This window comes from Sus scrofa, chromosome 8 (assembly GCF_000003025.6).
Source record: "Sus scrofa isolate TJ Tabasco breed Duroc chromosome 8, Sscrofa11.1, whole genome shotgun sequence".
Taxonomy (NCBI): Eukaryota; Metazoa; Chordata; class Mammalia; order Artiodactyla; family Suidae; genus Sus; species Sus scrofa.
Genome location: NC_010450.4, coordinates 32,232,051 through 32,253,999, shown reverse-complemented (window position 1 = coordinate 32,253,999; position 21,949 = coordinate 32,232,051). Strand labels below are relative to the sequence as shown.

The window sequence follows — 21,949 nt, the reverse complement described above, 5'->3', positions numbered from 1 at the left end:
ACCCAGTTGGTGGTGGATGATCAGAGAGGCAGTTAGTTTTTTTTTTTTTTTTTTTTTGTCTTTTTGCCACTTCCTCGGCATGTGGAGGTTCCCAGGCTAGGGATCTGGTCGGAGGTGTAGCCACCAGCCTACACCAGAGCCACAGCGATGCGGGATCCTAGCCGCGTCTGCAACCTACACCACAGCTCACAGCAACACGGGATCCTTAACCCGCTGAGCAAGGCCAGGGATCAAACCCACAACCTCGTGGTTCCTAGTCAGATTCGTTAACCACTGAACCACGACGGGAACTCTGGCAGTTAGTTTTTATAGTATTTCTGAGACATGGGGTGCTAATGTGAGCCTCGTGTATGGTGAGGAAGTGGGTAAGTGATTTGCCCAGTGTAACCTGGCTAAACTCGTACACCTGAGGTTCTTTGGATTCCAAATCTCAGACTGTCTTCCTCTACGTGGGTGTGTTGCAGACATCTCAAATGGTCAAGTAAAGTAGAAATGCTTGATATTTTTGTGAGGGAAGTATTCTAGATTTAATGGTTGAGGGAAGTGGTTTTTGACTCTGATGGTAAAACTTTGTGAAAATGGGGCTGAAGGGATCTGTACTCACTTAAAATCCTTTGTGAAATAAAACTGAAAAGGCAAAATGAATATTCAGATTTATGCCCAGAAGGTGGGCGTTATTAACCTTGATACCTGGATTTAATCTGGGTCTCCTAAGAATAGGCATTTTTTAAGGCATCATTTAGGAATATTCCTAAGTGAAAGGGATCAGCCTCTAAGTTACAACTTTCTGTTGGTTCTGAAAACATCTGGAGGAGTTCCCATAGTGGCTCAGCGGAAGTGAATCTGACTAGCATCCATGAAGACACAGGTTCAATCCCTGGCCTCGCTCAGTGGATTAAGAATCAAGCGTTGCTGTGAGCTGTGGGTAGGTTGGAGACACGGATTGTATCCTTTGTTGCTGTGGCTGTGGTGTAGCTCTGATTCGACCTCTAGCCTGGGAACTTCAATGTGCCGTGGGCGTGGCCCTAAAATGCAAAAAAAAAAAAAAAAAGTTAACATGAAAAGTGATAATGTTATTTCACTTTTTCAGTCAATCTATTGTAAGTGATAGGCTTTTTGGTTTGTTTTTAAAAAGGGATTTATCATCACAGAAAGGCTCTATTAAGCACTTAATTGGATTTTTGCTGTCCTGTACAAGGGGAAATTACTGTGTTTTCTAATTAGATAAAAGGAAGTTATGTGTCTTGAGATCATCTCTAAATCAAAGAGCCTTCTCTTGTGCCCTGTGTTGGTGTCTTGGAAATACACAGCCCTAAACTAAAATCAGTCACAAAATCAGTTGCAAAATCAGAGTTTGAGATTGTGATTTTTAAACACTTGCTTGCATTTTATCCCTAGATAAAATAAATATCGAGCACTTTAGGACTTATCTTTATAATTAATTTTCTTCCTCCCATGATCCTGGTCTTTGAAACATTAGAGAATGGTTATATTTGATACGGATTTTAATACAGAGCTATGAAAGTGTGTTACTTGAAGTATTATGGAAATAATTTTTTTCCTTAAAATTGTCTCTGTTTTCTCAAAGCTACAAATCACCTTTTCATATCTTCTACTTTTCCTGCCATCTGGCCCCATGACAAACCATGTCACTTCCTTTTCTGTTTGGTCATTCCCATTGGCCTAGTCCAGGACCGTGTTAACTGGATTATTGTTACCCAAACTGGATTCCCAGCCTCTAATAGTTCGCAGGGCTGCTGCTAACTGTAATACCCATTTCATGCTACTCACCTCATCAGACCACTTGATGATGCTCAAATCTCCAGCAGATATTCAGAAGCTTTCCAGACTCTTCTTTCTTTTTGGGGGGAATGGGGGTGGCGCACCAGTGGCATATGGAGGTTCCCAGGCTAGGGGTCGAATCGGAGCTACGGCTGGCAGCCTACACACAGCCACAGCAACACAGGATCAGAGCCACACCTGCGACCTAGGCCATTGCTCACGACAATGCTGGATCCTTAACCTATCAAGCAAGGCCAGGAATCAAACCTGCAACCTCACAGTTCCTAGTCGGATTCGTTTCTGCTGTGCCACGATGGAAACTCCCAGACTCTTTTCCCATAAAATTCTTTATCCATCAGCACTGCTGTCAGTTTAAAATATGCTAAAAACACCCCTCCCTTGCTGACCTTGCCCAGGTTACCCTCTGTGTTGGTGCTCTTTGGGCCAGATGGGCCCAAACCATCTTTTTCAAAGTCTGGCTTAGGTCCCACCGCATCCTTGACTATCTGGAGCCTTCGCAGATAGTTCTTATCTGCTCCACTTAGAGGAACCTTACCGCCTTTATCCCCCTCATTGGATTGTGTCTTCTCAGAGATAAGGGTCTGGCCTCGCTCACCTTGCTGTTCCATCAGCCTTGCCTCATTGGCACTCAGTAGGTAGGTGTTGAATTGAATCAACAGTTACGTGGGGTTTACTCTTTTAAAATAGGAGGGAGGGTGAGACTGAGAATGTGAAAATGAACCTGAATGTGAGTGCCTGTGGGTGAGCCCAGGCACCCTTCCTCTGTACAAGGTGCAGTGCAGAGCACTGTGGGGAGAGTGAACGGACGCTCCACAAAATCCAGACCGTGGGAAACCCTACAGGACCACTGACCTGGCTTCTTCCGTGAATATATTGTTAGAGAAAAGAGAGACAGAGATGAAGAGCCAACCTAGAGGTTAAAAGAGACTTAGAAAATATATCAACCAGTTGCAGTGTAGACACTATAGATAGATTCTGATTCAAACAGACTGTTAAAAAAAAAAAAAAAAAAAGACAATTGGGGGAGTTTGAGCACTGATGAGAGAACTGATGCTAAGAAATTATGGGAGTGTTGCTGTGGCACCGCGGGATCGGAGGCGTCCCTGCAGCACCAGGACAGAGGTTTGATCCCCAGTCCAGCACAGTGGGCTCAAGGGTCCTGTGGCACAGCTGCGGCGTAAGTCACAACTCCGTCTCAGATCTGATCCCTGCCCTGGGAACTCCATATGCTATGGGGCGGCCGAAAAAGAAAACAAAAATGATGATTAGTTTTTATAGAAATGATAATGTCAGTGAGCTTATGCTTTAGAGTATCATTAATGATAAGAGACAATGTACTGAAATATCTGTGGATGGAAGGAGGTGATGCCTGGAGTTTACCTCCAAACACCCTGGAGTTGGCGGAGGTGGTGGAGGGGAAGTAGGTGGGTATGGAGAGCAAACTAGATTGGGTGAGTTGGTAGTTGTTGAAGCTGGGTCCTGGGTGTATGGGGATTCATTCATTTTTTTCTGCTTTGTTATGTGTTTGAAAGTTTCCATATTAAAAGGTGTGAAATAAAGTAAGAGATAAAACATGAATCTCGTTTGTAAAGGACTGAAGGATGTGAAACTGGCATTTGGGGGGCTCAGGTTCTAGCCCTGGCCCATTTGGCAAGGACCTGTATGACTTGAGTCCTCCATTCAGCACTCTGGGCCTCACAGACTCCCCTGAGTGAGTTCACTGGGTGGGTCCCTGTTGCCTCTAGTCCCTGGAAAGCTGCTCTTTGGAGAGAGACTTGGGGCCCACACTCGGGAAGAAAGGGTCTGGCATCCAGGTGCCATGTCTGTACAGGGCATGGTTTCACTCCAGCTGTGTGTTTGCCAGATCCTTTCTCCACACGTGTCATCTCCTTTTCTCCAGGGAAGCTGGTGGCATTCTGTGATGTGCATTGTTATTGTAAGTTGATAGAATTTCAGACAGAGAGCAAAGCAGTGCCCTGTCATTAGGTGGGACATTTAAGTGCTACATGTGTAGTGACTAAGCGGAGCTCAGGCTCTGGAGCTCAGCTTCTAGAGCCAGCTTCACCACAAGTTGTGTCCCCTGGACCAGGGACTTCACCTACCTTCCTAACAGGGTTGTTGTGAGGATTCAGTGAGCCAGTGTAGGTGGTGTGCTTTGAACAGTGCCTGGCACATGGTAACAGCTCAGTAAGTGGCAGAGGTCATTTTTGCTGGCCCCAGTCGTTTTGCTTATATCTGGGATTTCTAGTTCTAAGAGGCTGTCGAGGCTTAAGGACATTCCGTGTCTTCCTGGTTCTGTCCCTCTCTCGGGGTTGGAAGCACACTGGAGCGCTCGCCGCCGCCCATGGGGGGTGAGTGGGAGAACAGGGTAACCCCGGAAGGCAGCTAGTGACGGGGACTTGCCTCCGAGAGGTCATCCCGTCCGCCTGGCACTTGGATGCTGATGGCCGAGATGCTGAGGGATTTGGTGAGGTGACCCTGGCGGGGCTGAGGAGAATCTGGTCCCCTGGCTGCTGGTTTTTTCTGTGCACGTGCTCAGCTTCCTGACGTCTCCTCTGACGTCCTCCCCGATGCCTGGGGTGCAGTGCGGAGGGAGAGATTCTCCCCATCTTTCCGGTCTGTCTAGTATTTAAGAAAAACCATTGCCTCTGTTGGGAAGGAGAGTCTGGTAATGGCCTGGCCCTGGAGGGCGGGAGACGGGAGGGAGCCTGGTGCGCTTCCTTCAGCCTTCTGACTAATCGCTTAAGCAGCAGAGCTCCCGTCACTTCCTTGCTGATCTCAGACCCTTGTCCTCCCATCCAGGCCGCCAGCCCCTGGCAGCCCTCACATGCTGCGTCTGAATCATCTCTCCATCCTTGTTTTTCATCCTTGATGTTTCCCAGTAAGCAGCATTGTTTCTCCAGCACCCACATAGCAGCATCCTGTGAATTTTTTTTGCCCTTAAGCCTTTTGCTTCCCTCCTTAATGTTATTTCTTGATTGCCTTCATTTTCTTTGGATGCTTCTATTTATTTTCTGTTCATTAGGCTGAAAATAGGTTTACAAGCTTCTCGTCTTTATTCTAGGAATGAGATTCCAGTTTATAGATTATCCACATCCCTTCGCTTTTTCTGCAGCTTTGAGGCGCTTGATAGCGCATGGAAATTTCCTAATAACAAGAAAAGTAAATATGAGACTTGACAGAGTCCATAGCAATTTTATAGAGAAAATAAAGAAAATAACAGACTAGACTTAAAGAGTTGAGAAGGCAGGAGTTCCTGTCATGGCTCAGGGATTAATGAATCTGACTAGGAACCATGAGGTTGCTGGTTCGATCCCTGGCCTCGCTCACTCTGTCAAGGATCTGGCGTTGCCGTGAGCTGTGGTGTAGGTCGCAGACGCAGCTCGGATCCTGTGTTGCTGTGGCTGTGGCTTAGGCCGGAGGCTACGGCTCCGATTAGACCCCTAGCCTGGGAAACTCCATATGCCATGGGTGCAGCCCTAGAAAAAGACAAAAACAAAACAAAACGAAACAAAAAGAGTTGAGAAGGCTAGATTTTTATCGTGGGTTTGAATTGCCATTCACAGACTGTGGGTCTTTGGACAAGTTATTTCCCCTTTTTTCTACCTCAGTTTTCTTCATCTGAAAAATGGAAATTTATAGGAATTGTCAGGAGGTGATGGGTTCTTGCTACCAATTAAGTTTAATAAATATTAGCTAATATTACTGTGGTTGTTGTGATCTTACTTGAGTGTCATTGTATAGTAGTTTTAGAGTGGTATTGCAACTATAGTAGTTTTTTTTTTGAGGTAGATCAGCTTATTTTCTCCATTTTTTATCTATTTCCATTAATTCATTTATTCCTTTTGCCTAGAAAAAAGAGAGAGGGAGAGGGAGAAATTTAAGGCTAACACATTTCTATTGTATGGATGTCTCATCAAGGCTTGATGGGTTTGAGATTTGCCCTAAAATCCTCTCCTGGAGGAGGAGGAGGTGAGGGTGAGTGGAGAGCTTCTTTCTGCCTCTTTAAACTCCAGCTCAGTCTTGGTTTAATACCACCTGCGAAGACCTGGGGGTAGGCTGTGCGTCTGGAGTTCCTCCTTAGTCCAGGTTCACTGTCCTTGATGCAGAGCCTTGGCCAGGGCTCCCCGGCACAAGTGTCAGGCCAGGAGACTGTGTGGTACAGTGGGCAGACCTGCCCTCTCTACTGCAGAACCTTCTCAGCTCTGCTCCGGAACCTCTCTGCTCCTCAGGTTCCTGCTTTGTGTGGGAGCTGGGCGGTGGGACGATCTTGAGGAGCGGGACATGTATAAAGGGCCTCGTACACGGTAGATGCTCAGACAAAGTTCCTTTTCTAGTGTAAACCATGTCTCTGGGTTGTGCGGTGGAAAGCGCTTGTGAAGGAACTTCTGGTTGGAGAGGCATTTTTGCGGGCAGTGGTACCCTTGTGGCACCCTGAACTCTCCCCGCCCTGCCAGAAAGGCTGGTCCTGTAGAGTTGGGACTTGCCTTCAGCCAATGCATGTCATCTCCAGTGGGGCATGAGAGTGACATTGCTTTGTCAAAGTACGTCTTCTGGGCTCTCAACCAGACCTGCTGCCCAGACACGTGCCTTTTGGAAAAGCTTCCTCGGTGCTCCTGATGCTGGCCTGGCTTACAGCCACTGTTTCAGACAAACCAGAGTGACTTTCTAGTGTGTCTAAACCACGATGCAATTTAAAGACCTTTAGTTTGGGGCCTGGCTTCTTAGGGATATAGCAGTCCTTTTCTGAGAAGAGAGTGTACAGTGTACGCTTGTCACCTCTGTCTCGTTAATGAGAATTGGGTGTAGTAATAGCTCATCTGTAGTGCTTTTACATATGTTCATTCATTCAGTTTTCACGGCAGCCTTATGAGTTACGTGCCTTCTGCATGGCATGTGTGAGGTTACACAGCCAGGATGGGGTAGAGCCAGGCTCTGAGCCCAGGCCATATGGCCTTGGAGTCAGTGCCCTTGACCTCATGTTAGATAGAATAGAATTGCCTTGGAAATGGGCTTTGGGGCGTGCAACCTTGACCTGAGGACTGGGGGAATTTGGTAAGAACCAGTGGCTTCTTTTTCTACTGACTCTGTGTTATTTCTTGGTATGTTGTGGCCTGGTTCCGATTTCAATAAGATTCATCCATTGGAGCTTTTGAGTGTCCTGGCAGGTAGGGATGAAGGCAGCAGAGCAAATTTACAAGCCCACCTTGAATATTTGTTCTTTCCATTTGCCGGCTGATTATTCAGTAAGGGTTAGCTTGCTCCAGGGGTGAAAATTTAGGGGTCATGTCTTTGGCTTCTTTCTCTATAGCTAAAATGCTAGACTAAGTGCCCTTCTGGGGTGGCTGGTCCTTGGAGAAAGCCTGCAGAAAGTGGCTTTCATTTCGTCTGTACTTCGAAGAGGGCAGAGCATAGTTCTCAGGGGCCTGTGGGCTTGCAGCTTTAGCAGGCCTTGTGTGTATTAGATGGTCATTTGAGAAGAGCTTTCATGCAAAAGCTTTTGGAGCCTGGAACAGAGTGTTTGCTAGTCTGGGGAATACTCGCTTTGAACCAACCTGCCCAAACAGAAAATAGTGGCGCCCTCGGGCAAAAGCATCAGGTGTGAAAGGAGAAAAACAGCTACTTGCTATATGCCGGGCACAGTGCTAAGGTCCTTTAGGGCATTGTCTCTAATCCCCATGCCATCCAGAAGGTAAGTGTCGAGGCCCTCGTTTTACAGAGGAGGAAACAGACGCAGAATGTTAAATGATGAGTCACTCTCAAGATCACACAGATGCAATCAGGATATGAACCTATTTCTTTTAAGAATCCAAAGCCTGTAAACTTTCTGAAAACTGGGTGCTCAGCTTCACAGCAGACACTAATTTGCTAATAAACGTTTTCTTTCCTAATATAACATCAGGATTTACTTTTGGATAAAATGAGTGGAATAAACAGTGCTACATGTTGTCCTGAAATGACAAAAATAAGAATGAATGACTGAATGGATGCATGGACTGGGGTAGGATTTAGAGGGCACAGGGGAAACTCCTTTCCCTCAGCGTCCTCAGGAGCTCTGAGAATTTCCCTCGGAACAATGTCTCTTGGGGATTTCTTCCCCTCTTCTGTTAAAAATGATAGAGGATCTGGACCATGAAGGAGCAGTTTGTATTTCTTAGCTCCATTTCATTCTGACTTCTCCACTCTCGAATTTTTTCCCCATGATTGTTTTCCTCGGCCTCCCCTTTTCTTTTCTCCCACTTGTCCTTTCTGTTGAGTTTTGCTTGCCAGTATTACTTGGTTTAAGGTGGTTAATGTGCGTGATTTTTAAAGTTCAGATTTCTTTGAAAAAACCTGAGAAGAATTAATAAAGCCATGTCACTGTATGAGCTATGAAAATATAGGATGTGCTTTCCAACAAATAGTATTGTTATAATACTTATGGTTCCATTTCCACTTCAGCCATTACAGAAGCCCTGGGGAAACAAACACAGCGGGGAAAAAATAAGATGTGATCATATTAATTATGATTTCAATTCTGTGGTTAAATAGAGTTCCAGCTAAAGCTAGAGCTGCTTCTTAATTAAACGCAAATTTCTTGAGGACTCGAAATCTGCCAAACCCTGTACTAGTCCGTGATTTCACCTGTTTTGGGGGTAACAGCACCATTTATGCGTTGAGTTGTTTTTTTCAGTTCTTTGTAGCCGCTCTCGACAGAGCTTAGGAATGTCATTCCCCAAAAGTCACTTGTCCACATGCTTGAAGAGCAACACCCTGTCTGTCTGTTTCTCTGTTGATGAAGTGTCTTTTCGAATAAAAGAGATTTCAAGTCTTTTTTCTTCTTCTTTCTTCCTTCCTTTTTGTCTTCCTTTCTTGACTAGGTAGAAAAAGTACCACAATTAGTTTAATTTAAAAAAAAATTGAGTGCATCAGCGTTTCCCATTCAGACCCTCAGCAGTGTAATTTCTCTTGTTAAGAATGCATGTTCTTGTGCCTCACCCCAGATCTGAATTTGGGAATTGCTGAAGGAGAGTTCCATGGGTCATGATGTTATTTTTAAAACTAGCAGTTGAATAGTCTATTTCTCTCTTTGAATAAAAAGGTAATCTCGGAGTTCCCGTCGTGGCTCAGTGGTTAGAGAATCCGACTAGGAACCATGAGGTTGCGGGTTCGATCCCTGGCCTTGCTGAGTGGGTAAAGGATCTGGCATTGCCGTGAGCTGTAGTGTAGGTGCAGAGGCGGCTTGGATCCCCCGTTGCTGTGGCCCCGGTGTAGGCCAGTGGCTACAGCTCCAATTGGACCCCTAGCCTGGGAACCTCCATATGCCTCAGGAGCGACCCTAGAAAAGGCAAAAAGAACAACAAAAAAAAAAAATCTCATTCCTCCTCCTGAGTTAGTATACTCTGAGCTATGAAGATATAGGATGTACTTTCTGACAAATATTATTGTTATATTTGAAATATACTTGAATTATATATTAATTATATATATTATATAATGAAAATAACAAAAAAACACTTTCAAATAAGAATCCTGGAATTAGGGTTCAGAATCTGAGAAACCCTCATTAGATTTTTATTGAAACATGAGCTGTTTCATACACTGTGGATATCCTTGAATTATTACTAGCAATATATCAAATTATTTGACTTAAAAAAAGTTTAATGATGACCAAAGGCATCAATTTGAAGTCCTAGAACTATGATATATAATGAATTAGATGACCTGCAGACTTGGATTGGGTGGCAAGACTGGGTAGAACCGGGTTCTGTCTCTGCCCATCAGCTGTGTGGCCCTAGAAAAGCCTTTTCAACATTCTGAGCTTAAGTGTGCTGCTCTGTCCAGTAGCAGATTGCATGGATATGCTGTGACCTTCCTGTGGTTCTGATTGAGTCAGACTTTGTGGGAAGAGAAATACAAGATGTTGACACATGGGCTGGTGTGTTGGAGGGAGAGGTTTTTTCTTGACAGGAGGACTTTATTTTTATTTTAAAAATTTTATGGTTGCACCATGGCATGTGGAAGTACCTGGGCCAGGGATTGAATCTGAGCTGCAGCTGAGACCTGTGTTGCAGCTGCGGAAATGCCACATCCTTTAACCCACTGTGCTGGGCCGGGATTGAACCCAAGCCTGTGCAGTGATCCAAGCCCAAGCCACTGCAGTCAGATTCTTTTTTTTCTTCTTCTTAATGCTGCTTCCGCAGCATATGGAAGTTCCCAGACTAGGGATCAAGTCAGAGCTGCAGCTGTTGGCCTATGCCAGAGCCACAGCAACACCATATCTGAGCTGAGTCTGTGACCTACCACAGCTCATGGCAACACCGGATCCTTTAACACACTGAGTGAGGCCTGGGATTGAACCCAAGTCCTCATGGATCCTGGTTGGGTTTGTTGCTGCTGAGCCACAACGGGAATTCCTGCAGTCAGTTTCTTAACCCACTGCACCACAGCGGGAATGTCAAAAAATCTGGCTTTTTTTCCCCCTCTGTACCCATGCATGTGGAAGTTCCCATGCCGTAGTTGCAACCTGTGGATTTCCCGTCGTGACTCAGTGGTTAACGAATCTGACTAGGAACCATGAGGTTGTGGGTTCGATCCCTGGCCTTGCTGAGTGGGTTAAGGATCTGGCGTTGCCGTGAGCTGTAGTGTAGGTCACAGAGGCGGCTTGGATCCCATGTTGCTGTGGCTCTGGTGTAGGCCAGTGGCTACAGCTCCGACTAGACCCCTAGCCTGGGAACCTCCATATGCCACAAGAGCAGCCCTAGAAAAGGCAAAAAGACAAAAAAAAAAAAAAACAAAAAAAAACCCCCAAAAAACATAGTTGCAACCTGTGCCACAGCTGTGGCAATGCTGGATCCTTAACCCACTGTGCCACAAGGGAACTTCCTTATTAGGAGGACTTTTAAAATGCAATATCTGAAGGTTGAAGGAACTACGTGCAGGCCATCAATCCATAAAGAATAAGTTAAAACGATGGAACAATTGGGAGTTCCTTGTTCTTATTCAGAACAATAATGCTCTACTCACCCAGGTTCCTGGTTACTGAAACTCAGCCAGGAAAGGGACTTGCTCAGGGCAAGGACTAACCTTTGTTTGAGTCATTGCATTTGCGCTACCGTTGCCGGTACACTTGTGCCGTTTTATAAAGTCTAGTAGAAGTGGGTGATGGTAGGAGCTGGGCTGAGCGGTGTGTCTACATATTAGAAGCTTTATTTCTTATCTACTAGAAACTGCCACTGTTGGAGGGAAGAAACAACGCATGCTCCCTTAAAAGATTTATCAGCATTGAGTGGATTCAAACAGCTGGAGACTTGCGTAGAAACTGGAGTTTAGTAAGGATTTCTTGCTAGTGTTGCTGTGTTCCAGTTCTCTGTTCATTTGTGGAGAGAATGATGAATGTGTTAAAAGTGACCAAGTATATAAAGACAAGTGTTTCCTAAATCTCATTAATTTATAGAGCTCTTTATTTAAAGGGGAGAGTTTCTCACAAATTCCCAGGACTGACATAAATATTTTTATTATGAAGTAGCTTAAATGTGAACGTAAAACTAGGTATAAACCCCTTATGCTTCCAGGTCCTGTATAACTATAAACCAATGACAAATTTATAGAGTTACTTCAAGCAAAACCAATAATGTTCAAATGAACATTAATTTAGCACAACAGATAATTTTTTTTTTTGCTAAAATTAAATCTCTCCTTGGAAATATGATCATGGTTCTGACAGCCAATCTCCCGGTTCTTTTGAGATCTGCGTGAAACCTGTTCTCCTTCCACTTCCCTGTATCCAAACCTTCCTTCATATAAGGCACCTTCATTTGGCAGGGATCCATGCTTTTGGTTTTAATTTAGCCTCATTTATTTTTCTTCCTTGTTCTTGATGATTAAAATACTACTAGGTGCTGTGATGATTAGAAACAAAAGCATGAGTTCCCATCATGGCGCAGCAGAAATGAATCTGACTAGGATCCATGAGGACGCAGGTTCGATCCCTGGCCTCGCTCAGTGGGTTGAGGATCCAGCATTGCCGTGAGCTGAGGTGTAGGTCGCGATAGGTCTTGGATCCTGCATTGCTGTGTCTATGGTGTAGGCCAGCAGCTCTAGCTCCGATAAGACTCCTAGCTTGGGAACCTCCATGTGCCGCAGGGGCAGCCCCAACCCCCCCCCCCAAAAAAAAGATACAAAAGCAAATCCACTTTTGATCAAACCAGAAGTTGGGACTTGGTGCCTCGTTGCATTGGGGTAGTGGAGGAAGGAGCGGGGGTCTTCGGTATCTGCTATGCTGGGTGTTAGATTTGGCTGAGAGTGAAAGGTGCCATTCAGCAAAATGTAGAAACAAAGGAGGGAAAGGAGGTTTTGAGAGAAGACGATGTGTATGAGACTTTCTAGGAGTGCGGCGACCTGAATGCTCAAACACTTCCCCACTAAAACATTGTAATCTGGATAAAACATTTTTCATGCACGTCTGGGGGTCACAAGAACTAAAATCGCAGCTAACCACCAATTGGTAAAGTAAAATCCAAGCTGGGGGCTTTCTGTGTAAAGATGGGTTGCCTCAAGAATAAATGCTGATGTCACCAACGCAGTTGGAGACTAAGCCTTGGGTGCGTGGCAGTATTAGAAGAGCCTGCATTCCATTAGGATCTGTGCAAGAAGATGGAGTGACCCAGGTTTTGGCAGAAGCAAATGCAGATACTTTCTGGAAGAAGGCATTCATGCCTATGTTAGACCTTAGAATTCTCCAGACTAAGATGAGCCAAATGAGAGTTCAGAAATCAAAGATTTCTAACCCTACTAGAAAACAAGCCACAAGGAATGAGAGTCACCAGAAATAAATGAGCAAGAAATTTAGGGAGTCCCCCCCCCAAAAAAAATAAACTTAGGGAGTTCCCGTTGTGGCTTAGCATATTAAGAATTCTGCTAGTAACCATGAGGATGCAGGTTGGATCCTTGGCCTCACTCAGTGGATTAAAGTACCTGGCATTGCTAGGAACTGCGGTGTAGGATCCAAGCAGACATGGCTTGGATCTGGTGTTGCTGTGGCTATGGTGTAGGCTGGCAGCTGCAGCTCTAATTCGACACCTAGCCCAGGAACCTCCACATGCTGTGGGTTTGGCCCTTAAGAAAAAAGAAAAAAATGAAACAACAATAGATTTAGAACCCTGAGGACTTTAGATATTAAAATTACCTGATACAGATGTAAAGTAACCATATTTGAAATACTTTAAGAAATAAAATATATAATCATGAATAAGTACAAAGAGCATAGAATAAAAATTGACCAGGCATGGGGAAGGGATGAGGGGATAAATTGGGAGTATGGGATTAACTGATGTACCCTACTGTATATAAAATAGATAAACAACGAGGATTTATTATATAGCATAGGGGACTATATTCAGTATCTTGTAATAAACTATAATGAAAAAGAATCAGGAAAAAAATAATATAGATAAATACATTTGTATATGTATAACTGAATCCCTTTGCTGTATACTTGAAACTAACACACTGTTGTAAATCAACTATACTTCAGTTAAAATATTGACCAGGCATATTATTCAGCCATAAAAAAGAAGGAAGTTCTGCCATTTGTGACAACACGGATGGACCTTAAAGGCATTATGCTAAAGTGAAATAAGTCAGATAGAGAAAGACATCACTGTATGATCTCACTTATCTGTGGAATCTAAGAAGGAAAACCAAACTCATAGAAACAGAATAGATTAGTTGTTGCCAGAGGTGGGGGATGGGGAAACATGTGAAGGTGGTCAAGATACAAACTTGCAGTTACAAGAAAAGTAAGTTCTAGGTGGATAATGTACAGCATGGTCCCTATATATATACACGTATGTGTGTATATATGTGTGTGTGTATATATATATATATTTAGGGCCACACCTGAGGCATGTGGAAGTTCCCAGGCTAGGAGTCAAATCAAAGCTATTCCTGCCAGCCTCTGTAGGTGTGTCTGCGACCTACACCACAGCTCACAGCAATGTCAGATCCTTAACCCACAGAGTGAGGCCAGGGATCAAACCTGCATCCACATGGATACTAGTCGGATTCACTTCCGTGACGCCACAATGGGAACTCCCAAGATCACCTTTTTTATTTTGATGTATTGAAGTTTTCTTATGTCTAGAAGTGGATTGCTATTTAGTAATCCTTATTGGCATATGCTGAGCTTCCCTCGTCTATATATAAATTACTCGGGTTTCAGGAGCACTGGTCATTTTTGTACTTCATAAACCCTATCTGAAAATTATTCGTACACTGGAGTTTCAAATATTGCGTCTATTTTCTCTTTTATCTTTCTGGGACTCTGAACAGATCTCATTGTAGCCTTTAGGTCCTTGGACTACACTCTCATATTTTCCTTCTCATTTCTGTGTTACATCCTGGATAATTTTCTTAAGAACACTTAGGAAGAAAATATAGATTGTTGGTCAAGGGGATAATGGACTGACAGCTGACCTCCAACAGTAATCATGGAAGCTGGAAAAATATTTTCGTAATGCTGAGAGAAAATGCTATTGACTGTATATCAGCAGAACTCTCATGCAAGGAAAAGGTGAAATATACTTTCCAAAAAACTATAACTTAACCACAGCAGACTTCTACTGAGAAACTTCTTAAAGACGAAGAAGGTCTGAGATGGAAAAAAGAATGATAAACAATTGGTAAAACATGTAGGTAAGTCCCACTAAAATCAAGATAAGAATTCAGTTCCTCAGTCGTATTTCAGGGCACATGTGGATAGTGGCTACCATATTGAACAACACAAATATGGCACATTTCCAAAAGCAAAGAACGTTCTGTTGTGTCCAACAGAACTGCTGTAGAATAATGGAAGGGAGGAGTTCCTGTCATGGCTCAGTGGTTGATGAATCCGACTAGGAACCATGAGGTTGCGGGTTCCATCCCTGGCCTTGCTCAGTGGGTTAAGGATCTGGCGTTGCCGTGAGCTGTGGTGTAGGTCACAGACGTGGCTCGGATCCCCTGTTGCTGTGGCTCTGGTGTAGATGGGTGGCTACAGCGCCGATTAGACCCCTAGCTTCAGAACTCCATATGCCGAGGGAGGGGCCCTAGAAAAGGTAAAAAGCCAAAAAAAAAAAAAAAAAAAAGAATGATGTAAGGGAAAAACACGAAGATAATCTCTGCAGTTCATTGACTTTAAGGTGCCCCTGTTTGTTTATACATTCAGAAGTTCCTGCGCCAGGGATCAAACCCGTGCCACAGCAGCGACAACATTGAATCCTTAATCCCTAGGCCCACCAGGGAATTCAAAGGTGCCACTGTTTATAAGAGCCACCATTGAAGTATACATATAAAATTTTAAGGAAAACATTACCAAAAATTTAAGATGCTATTTTTTTTTTATGAGAAACATCTCAATATTGCCTGTGTGAAAATGTGAAGAAATATGCCTCTTGGAAGGGGTGCAATGTGGGGTTAGAGCATGAATGACTCATGAATTGTGATCTGAGTAGGATGGGCATAGAATAGTCAAGAGAGAAGTCCAGCCTGGAGACAGAGAGAGTGTTGTGCATACTTGGTATAGACTATGTCTCAATAAATGTTTGATGAATGAATGGGTGATGGTCGGCTGGGTGGATGGGAGTCGTCAGACTCCCCCGGTAGCTGGGCTTGGCAGTGCGGCTCAGGTCACCCAGAACGTTTGCATGAGATGCGAGGAGAGTCGGGATGAAGGCTTTGCGAACACTAGGCTTGATTGATACTTGATTGATCAAACACCAGGACTGATACTCTAGTGGTCCCGTAGAAAGGAGCCTAAGGAGGATCCCGAGAAGAACTTAGAGAGGGAGGGAAGCACCGGGAAGAACTCAGGCACCCTGAGAGCAAAGGGTGAGGAGGTGAGATGCTGCAGGGACTGTTAAGGTGAGGCTCGCATGTTCCTGAATAAGCCTCAGCCTGCCATACATGACAGCAGAGGCCCTGAAAATCATAGAGGTGTCTGTGATTACTTCTGCAGGGACATCTGAGAAGGCTTCACAAAGGAGGTGATGTTTGGGCTGGGCCTCAAAGGACAAATGATTGGCACAGCAGAATCGCAGGCTGGGGCAGTCGAGGCAGATGGAAGAGCACTAACCAAAGCGTGAAATTGTGAGAGGGTGTGAAGCCCTTGGCAGTCATTCCCAGTAAGCCCAACTTCACTGTGTCCAGCATTTTTCTAGGTAAAGGTCTCATGTTGGTGAAGGAGCGTATGTTGCCTAAGATCAGAAGCATCCTTTTACTGATTTTACGGTGGAATGGAAGGTAATTAAAATACCTGCGGATCTGGCCTGACACCTCCCTCGTGCTGTGCATAGACAACACTTGGTATGTGATTTTCACATTGTCTCCAGTTATACGGTTTATTACTGAATTTTGGGATTGAAGTTCTTTATTACTGCCTCTGGTTTACTATTAAGATGATTAGTCATATGACTAATCCTTCGCCTAGAAAGTGGGAAACAGATTTAGCTTGCTGAAGTTCACCAGATCTGAGTGCTGAGAAAATATGGGGCAGATAAGACTTGGGCAGAAATCCCAGGTTCTTGATTTGAAAGCTGTGTAACATCAGTCAAGTTATTTGACCTCATCGTGCCTCAAGTTTCCCCATTTAAAAATAGGCATAATCATAGTTTCTGCTTCAGGATGGATGTGAAGATTAATGGAAAGCGCTTAGCAAAAGAGTTATCCGTTATTATAATAAAAACATTCCAGGGCTTTTTTCAGTAAGGAAAATACAGTAAATCAGGGGTTCCCATCCGTGGGAATGACGTGGCTCAGCCTCATTTGGGGCCAGTTAGAAAAGATCGGTGGACACTACCCCTGGGGCTGGTACATCTGCGCACATGGGCTTCGGACTTTGTATTTTTTTTTTTTTTTTGTAGGAACCCCTGGCTTAGGAACCCTTGCTCTTGGGCTGAGGAGCATTTTTTCTTTTAATGGTTTTTATTTTTTCCATTACAGTTGGTTTACAGTGTGCCCTTCGGTCAGTTTTTTACCTGCGTGTTACAGTGTTTTGAACATGGGCTTTGGTATGTGTTGAGTATGTGAGCTTTCTGGTTTTTAATCCTAAGGGTGACGGTGTGGCCCTTCAACCCTGTACCTCCTCTCTTTCCCCATGGCCTTCCCCTCCAGCCCATATGCAATTGTAAGGCCCTCGGGCTGACTTGATCCTAGACAGTCTCGTTCTCAGGACCCCTCCATTTTGAAATAGATTTTTAAAAGAAGCTTGCTGAAGGCAGATATTTGGCATGTTAAAATTTAACTTTAGTTTCTAAAGTAAATAACTCAACTTTTTTTTTCCTTAAAAAAAAGTGACTACAGGAGTTCCAGGAGTTCCCATCGTGGCTCAGTGATTAATGAATCTGACTAGGAACTATGAGGTTGCAGGTTCGATCCCTGGCCTCGCTCAGTGGGTTGGGGATCCGGCGTTGCCATGAGCTGTGGTGTAGGTTGCAGACGTGGCTCAGATCCCTCGTTGTTGTGGCTGTGGCATAGGCCAGCAGCTGTAGCTCCAATTCAGCCCCTAGCCTGGGAACCTCCATATATGGCAGATGCGGCCCTTAAAAAAAAAAAAAGCGACTACAGGAAATGCTTCTAAAATGACTGATATTCCCCTGGTTAAACTGAGGTTGCATTTGGATAGATTCCATCGAGTTGTCTCTTTCCTTGGGGTGGGGGGAGGGGAAAAATGTGGAGGGAGTGTTTCTTATGCCGACACACAGCGATTGGATTGTAATCCCTCAGACCTAAGGGTGCCTTTCATAGGATGGCAGTTATTTGTCATTTTGTAAAATGTGGCCTGGAGATCAAAATAAGAAATAAAATGTTTTCTCTATTCAGATCAATTAGAATATTCCTTTTAACCTGTATGCATGGACATTTGGGTTAAAGAGAACACAGAACATTGTATGGCTGCAGAAGCCTTGCTGCTTACATCTCTTCAGTTCATATATTTTGCATTGCACATGGAGGAGGACTGATGGAAATGTCAGCTATGTTAGGGCAGAAGGTTTGTCAGGGCTAACATCCCCAGCCCTGAGACTAGCGCATGGCACATAGTGGGTGTTCAATAAAAATGTTCTGAGTGAATAAGCTAACAGTTAACCAACCCAAACTAGAAACCACATGTACCACTTCTCACTGAGAAGCTTCCTCAAGGGCATGTCACGGTAACAATACCTGATATTTGCCTGGTATTTGGATTAGAGGCTGCCCGCATGTTCCTGTGGCCCCGTGTGCCTCTCACAAATCACAGCATCCCTTGTCCTAGGTCCCTGTAGGAAGGGATTGGGTCACTTGTACATGGTTGCATCTGCAGGACCACATCTGGCAGCTTTGTAGTTTCTTAGTCTTTGATGAGGGAATATATGGTGCTTTGGAAATTTCTGCAGTGCCTTCACATTTGGTTTCATTGGTTGACAGTCCCACGAAGTTGGCCGATAGCATCATCCCAGTTTTACAAATGACGGAACAAAGGTTAAAGAGCAGAAATTAGTTATCCCAGAAAGCCTTGGGTCAAAGGGGCAGAGCGGGGACCACAACCTCTACGTCTGCTGATTTCTTCATCTCTTGTTCTTTCCAGAACAGCCTTTAAAATATTAGAAAGCAGAAATTCATAAATTCTCCTTCTCTCTCCCAGCTTTTGAAATGCTTTTTACTGGAGAGCATGCCAGGGGATGTTACTATGTGAAACCTTTCCACGTTGTCGGGTTGTCTTCACAGACTTTGTTGGGTGCCAGTTTAGCGTATTTATAATAGATTCATTTCAGTTGCTGGTGATGGATAATTTAAAAAAAAGTCCTCACTTATTCACATAATTTGTACTCTCTTCTCCCACCAAACATTTTAAGATGTGAATTTATCAATACTCTAAATCTCTTTTTTTGGGAGGGTGGGGGACATGTTCGCAGCATGTGGAAGTTCCCAGACCGGGGATGGAACCTGTGCCACAGCTGTAACCCGAGCCACTGCACTGACAATGCCAGATCCTTAACTTGTTGCACCAGAAGAGAATTCCTGAATCTAAGTTTTTGAAATCAAATTTTCAACTCCATGAAAGGAATGTTCTCTGACGTATTCTTGCTTGATCCTTCTGATCATTTTGAGAGCGAAATTTCAGAAGTATTGAATTGGCCTGGCTGATATTCCTGGAATCAGGCTCAAGAAGGAGAAACTTACCCTGTGACATTAAAAAAGGGAAAACAAAACAAAACAAAACAAAAAAAACTGCTGGCCATGGAGTTCTCACTGTGGCACAATGGGATCAGTGGCATCTCTGCAAGCACCAGGATGCAGGTTCCATCCCGGCCTGCCACAGCGGGTTAGGGATCCAGTGTGGCAGCAGCTGCAGTGTAAGTTGCAACGTGGCTCAGATAGGATCCCTGGCCCAGGAACTCCACATGCTGCAGGGCAGTGGCCCCCGCACCCTCCAAAAACACTGGCCATACATTTAAGACTCTCAGATGGAGGCAGTATCTGGGGGCACATTTTGCCAGTGGCGTTCACTGAAGCTAAAAACCCAGCAACACACAGCCAAGGTTTCAAGTAAGAAAGGATTTCAGTCAATGAATCTGATCTAATTCTTGTTTCTGTGTAGTCTCCATTGAGAAAGATAATTTGATGACTTGACCAAGATTGGTGCCCAATTCGATTAGCAGGTCAGAGTTCATCCTACCGGACTGCTAGATGCAAACCTGCTATCATTACCTTACAAATGACTTTCAGACTGACTGAACAATACTCACCACTAAGCTTTGTGAACAGCAACAAGAATCCAATTCCTTTCGCCATCTGTAACATTAACCTTTAGCATCAGGTCTGAGGCATTGAAGGGAATGAATATACCGACGATATTGTCTTTCCTCCAGGAGCCAGCCATGGAAGTAAATGGTGGGGGCTTTAGAAGCGGTTTGGGGCGGAAACATGCGTTTTCTTTTTTCATCAGGCTCCTGGCTCCTGAAATGCAGCGGGTCAGAGCTATTGTGTTTGTTCTGCGCTCACAAAGCCAGCTCACAAGATCCCCCGATGTGGCTTTTTTTACTGGTGGCCTCCCAGTTCCTGCCTTTGTGGTCCTGCTTTTTGTAGTTGGTCACTACCCTCTGTCCTCTCCCGTCCCTTGCGTTTTGGGCTGTTCACAGTGTGTGGGACACTTAGGTTTCTGATGGGTGAGGCGTGGGCGCTGCTGGTAGATGCTGAGAGGGGAGTAGAGGTGACCAGTTTTCTCGTCTATCAGTTGGAGGAGAGGAGAAAGAAGAATCCTCCTCACACCCAAACTTGTAGCAGGCATAAGAGATAGGAAGCATTGAAATTATTTTACTTTCGTTCACAGTGACTCTTCTTTCCCTAAAACAATGTTTTATTGAAATTTAACTGACCTACCGCACTGTTTAGTTCCAGGAGTACAACACAAGGAGTTGCAACTTCTGTGCGTCACAAAATGATCCTCACTCTGTTGTTTTCTTAATTTTTGAAGACTCTAAGGTCTCTTCCCTAAGTCTTGCATCTTTTTTGGAAGGAAGAGGCCCAGGCCTGATGCCACAGGTCACTTCCTTCTGACGCTGGCGCGTGCATGCACCTCTCCTCCCTCTTAAAGGTGGCTCACAGGTGCCAGCATAGTTTTCTCTTGTTGGAAACCTCTTGTCCTGCTATGAGCAGTGGGGCTGTGCAGTCATTGACACGGCATGTTGGAGGACCAGAAGCTTTCGGAGTGACAGGCGGTTTCTGTTCAGGACACCTGCTGCCCAAGCACACTGCACCCATTGTTCCTCTGACAGAATGGGTTCTGGGCAGAGCCACGTCTATGTAGCCAACCTTTGAGTCTCTGCTTTTTTTATTCCTGCGTGCATTTCATTTTGGATGGACTATATTTCTGTCTTGGTCTACTACTTTTGCTGACATGAATTTAACATGTGCTGGTGGTTTGCACAAACTTGTATTTCGAGGAGCATGTGCTGAGCTTGGTCATAGTGGAGCCAGGTGATCTGAACTCTTATCCCTGCCCTGCCAGCTGTGTGGCCTTGTGAGAGACAGTTGACCTCTCTGGGTGACAGTGCCCTAAACTGAAGAGGATGGGCTTCTTAGAGGATGGATAGCCAAGTACCTCAGTGTTAAGATTTACCATTGTGCTTTGTGTTTTCTGAGATGCCAAGGGTTATCAGAAAGGGACTGTGGCCGTGTTTCCCACTGGCTGTGCTCCTGTGAAATGGTAAGTCACACCAGGAGGCACTCTTTTTAATTGACAGTTATGTAGCATGGCAAGTGGTAGAGAAGTTTGGGTGCATTAGATAAGGGAGAGAAATAAGTGTAATCTTGTCTCTTTGTGACAAGTTTACAAAATAACAAGTAAAGATTTCTTGTTTCGAGGAAAGTAGTTGTTCAACCCTGGAAGTGTTATTGGACACCTGGCTTTTGAACTTCTAAGTTAAGAATTCCAGAGTTCAGATACATGAAGACTTTTATTTTGTCTTTTAGGGCTGTACCTGTGGCACATGGAGGTTCCCAGGTTAGGGGTTTAATCTGAGCAGTAGCTGCTGGCCTACACCACAGCCACAGCAATGCCAGATCCTTAATCCACTGAGTGAGGCCAGGGATCGAACCTGTGTCCTCATGGATGCGAGTTGGGTTTGTTAACCGCTGAGCGACAATGGGAACTCCAAATGAAGACTTTTAAATTTTACTCTATTGTTCAGATAAGAGAAAACCCACAGATCAGGCTCATATAGTATAGATATCCCATTTCTGATTTGCATAGTATCATTTTTAATAATAAAAACCTTATTTGAAAATATGCTCATTCTGTAAACAATACATATTCATTGTGTAAAAGTTAGAAAATACTGACATAAATATAAATATTTCTAATTTCATGACCCAGAAATAGCTATTATTGTTCATACTTTATCATCTTTAGATGATATACACTCAGTTTGTAGAACAAAACTAAGGTTATACCACACATATTGCAACTTGATATCTTGCTTTTTTCCTGCTGTATTCCTTTTGAAATGATTTTTGGGACAGAGGTTTTAAACGGAAGTGGAAATTACTGTAAGATTTTGCTTAGCACCCTTGTGATGGGCTCTGCTTTGACTTACAGAATTGTGGACCCAGTACCTGAAAATAATAGATGTCTCATTCCCTCTTGAATAGG

General features: G+C 44.2%; 1 protein-coding gene across 22 annotated transcripts in view; it reads left to right on the top strand.

Moving 5' to 3' along the window:
• Positions 1 to 21,949, top strand: part of APBB2 (amyloid beta precursor protein binding family B member 2) — a 380,651-nt gene that overhangs the window by 48,238 nt on the left and 310,464 nt on the right. The window lies entirely within an intron of this gene.